A 3866-nucleotide genomic window follows, 5' to 3' on the forward strand; every position below is an offset into this window, starting at 1 on the left:
TCCCCGAACCTCAAGACCCCCATAGACGCCCCCGGGGGGGGCCACACGATTCAAATGAGACCACCCACGTCCAAAACGGTACAGAAATTACAGAGTTACCGGCCGGCCGACGTAAATACGGAGCGGCCGACCTAAAAACGGACCGGCCGACGGACCGACGGACCGACCGGCCGACCTAAAATAGGACCGGCCGACGGTGCGTCGCGACCGACAGTCGGTCGCAAGAAATGGATTCTGCCCTCCCTCACTTTTCTTCGAAAGGTGGAGAGCATTGAGACCATCCCTGATTAACAGCATCTTGGCACAGGAGAATGTGGCAACAGCCGCAACACGCATCTGCAGCCAGTGTCGGAACAACATGGCAGCTGTCCGGTGCAGAGACTGCCTCCCGTGCCCGTTCGGAAACTGCCCATAGATCCGAAGTCCCGTTAGTCCGAACATGCACTGCTCCCGTGCTTGCGGTTAGGTTTAGGTTTGCTCCCGTGCTTGCGGTTAGGTTTAGGTTAGGGTTAGAGATAGGGATAGTAATTTCGGAACAATGAACCTTCTGACTAATGACACGGCACCGCCCGTTCCTCTGTGCTGAATGCGACATCAGCAGGCACAACAAGGCGCTCGTTCTCCACAACCGGGATGGCATGACTGATGGTTTCTTCCGGCCATTAGCTCCAACCAGTTGTGCTGTTGGAATGGCTATTAGAAACTGTGGTAAGTTACATTAGCAGACACTATTATCCAAAGTAACTTAGAAGTACACAATCCGAATACTGACTGACTGACGGGAAACGCTCAATTTCATATATACAAAATGTGACCTGCGGTCCCAATAATGTTGCAGTTTGAAGAGCAGCCCGTTAATGAGTGACTTTAAAAAGTTTAGTTAATTGACATAACTTGGTGAAGGAACGTTAGACTGCTTTATGAGATTTTACTAATGATTAATTAACATAACTCTCTTTTAGTGCGTTTCTTGCCCATTGAGATGCCTGTCCAAGCCTGTGGTTGTCCACCGGAGATGCTGAAGGTCAGCAAAGGGAAGGACGTTGCTTTGGTCACAATTAATGGTAATTACATATAGGATTTCCTCTGCTCTGTTTGAAAAATATGTTTCCCTATTGTATAGCTCTGTCAAGAAATATATTTATCCGTCTCTTGACTTATTCATTGCCCATCCTAGACTTCCTAAGTTCCTACCAAGTCAGCCCTGTGATTTCTATGGCAGTGGGAACATTACAGTGAATGTATGTTATTTGTAGGTCGGTATGATCTCAGCATGCCACATCTGACCTGCGAGGGATGCCAGACTACGTGGGATGCAGGAGTGAATGACCTTGTGCAAAATGGCTACTGGCCAGCCACCGTCAACTTCTCAACAGTCTATGAAACAGACTTGTTTTACACCTTTGAGGAGATGAAGATGGCATCACCAGGGCTGTCACTTCAAGCTTTTCTACGGGGGCTTGACCGAAGGACTCTTCGCTTTGGCCGTGTAAGTATACTAATTTCTTCAAGCATTGTAAAATGATTAGTGTTTGGATATGAACATTTCTCTTAAACCATTAAGACCTGATTTCAGATTCTACAAAATGTCTTCTAAATCCAGTTTTCTGAAAACATAACATCTCAAACTATTTCTGGGGGGGGGGGGGCGCTTTACCAACCCTTATCATCTTACATCATCGCGATAACATAACATGATATGCCGATTTGCTCAGTGATAGACCAAACAAACATTAAACTCTGTTCATTGTTAATGGCATTTAATGTTTGCGTTAGTGACAAAACAAACATTAAACTCTGACCATTGTCAAGGGCGTTTTTAATGTTTTTCTAGACAACCATTAAACCTGTTTATAAAGGAGGGAAAAACGTTTGCTGTGAAAGAATATATATTCAAAGATTTGCACACATCTTGCTCAGACATAGAGCGGCACTTGGTGCCGTGCTATGAGCTTGTACATCTGCTATATTTCAACAGGTAAGGTATAAAATGATGGTTAAATTGGTTCAAAGCTAAGGTGACACAGATGCATCCTCAGGTCTTAATGGGTTAAAGTTAAACCGTTGTTTTTGCTGTTTTTCTAGGATGGGAAAATTTCACCCGACAGCTTTCAAAAAGTTTTTTTTGAATGGGCTCATATTCGGCATGAGATTGATTCCCTCTGCAAGGAGGAGCCATTTTGCTGTCCTGCATGCACACCAGCAATGCTTGCGGTCTCCGTTGATGGGAACCGCAAACATTATCGTTTTAACAGTACAGCAAGGTATTGTAATGTACACATACACACTGTTAATATCAATGAATGGCAAAATAATCAGTTGTACATTTTACACAGTGTAACCCATATGTACTGTAGCGTGAGGAGCCCTCGTACAAGGTTTCTTCGACTATGCATGCACCTCTTGGTACCACAGCACCTCAAAGGCCCTTAAAACAAGACTCCTCCACATCACCCCTGTCCACAGGCTGGGATGGCTTAGGGTCGACGACAGAGTAGCCTACAGCATCTTGCAATGGGTCTGGTCCACAAGATTCGATACACCACCAAGATACCCATGTACCTGTCTAGATACTTCCTTAATGTAAACGAAGTCCAAACCCGCAACACCAGAGGGAGTGCAAAAAAACCATGTGCAACCCAGATTCGGCACAAACAAGGGACTACATTATTTTCGCTCCTATGCCACCAAAATGTGTAACGCCCTACCAACAGTCATTAAGACATGTGAATCCCTTGACTCCTTCAAAACCGCTCTGAAATGGCACCTACGGACGGCTGCAATTCGAAACTGGCCCCTGTAAAATCTGAATCCCCCCACCACCATGAATGTTTGAGAGATCCTACAGTCTGGCAATTCCTTGAACTTGGAGTTTATAACATCTTAAATTTATCTCCTTTTTTAGATCCAAAGATCATTCCATCTTTGAGGGGGCATTCATCGCCAATGATGAAGACGTGTCCAAATTTGTTGGTGATATCCACAGCAAAGTCAAACATGTAATTGCAGACTTGCTCTTCTATCTGATTATTAAGTCAATAATTGTCATGGAATTTAACCACTTAAATCCTGTTTCTTTATTGAGTGGAGGGCTCTCTATACCAGTGGCTTTAAAGTTTTCACTCTACATTCAATATATTCACTGAAAATAGACAATCGACGAGCTCTCTGTTTTTGTCACTGTAAAGTTGTATAATATCTTCACTGAACAATAACATGGCTGAGCTTAACGGTCTTCTGAAAAACCTTTCCCAGAATACAGATCCTGGTGTTTAAGTGGTTAAATAGTGCCATGTTTTTGTGACATTTACCTCAAAATATCTGATTGTTCACCGATGGTAAGATCTTTTATCTATTAATCTTTTTTACCATGTAGGTCCCTGGAAGGGGTATTTGTGGTGGGGAGTGGTCGGCAGCCAGAGAAACATCTGAACGGTCCAGGAGTCGTGTCGATGAGGAGGGCCTAGAACTGGCTGTCTGCAGACATGGGGTATTGCTGGCTGCCTTGAACATGTTTAGGGGTGAAATATATGCATACCCCATGTTCTTACAGCACCAGATGGCATCCAAGTATGACATAAAATTATTTTGTATGGACGTTGCCTGCAAGTAGCCTACTGGCCGTACCTGCAAAATGTGTGTGCCTGCTGTCCAGAGCTCCAGCCCCTTCAAAACATGCGGCCCTTCCTGTCGGTTCTCCATGCTAAGGCTCATGATTACAAATGTGAGGTTAGTATAAACGATATGTGATTATAAGATGGTGGTCAATCCTATACATTATCTGACAATCAAGTAATGAGTAACTGATCTACTGCTGTCAAGGCAGTTAGCGTTTTCACCTTTGTTAACCCTAAAACACACGGTTG

At 44.1% G+C, this 3866-nt stretch overlaps 1 long non-coding RNA gene across 1 annotated transcript; it reads left to right on the plus strand.

The window, feature by feature from the left end:
* Positions 1-2095: 2095 nt before the first annotated feature.
* Positions 2096-3504, plus strand: LOC310866702. Its single transcript, XR_014569946.1, has 3 exons — positions 2096-2264; positions 2906-2999; positions 3377-3504. It is a non-coding gene; the product is annotated as an uncharacterized lncRNA (long non-coding RNA).
* The last annotated feature ends 362 nt before the right edge of the window (positions 3505-3866 follow it).

Source organism: Protomyctophum parallelum, assembly GCF_964188405.1.
Source record: "Protomyctophum parallelum genome assembly, chromosome: 11".
Taxonomy (NCBI): domain Eukaryota; kingdom Metazoa; phylum Chordata; class Actinopteri; order Myctophiformes; family Myctophidae; genus Protomyctophum; species Protomyctophum parallelum.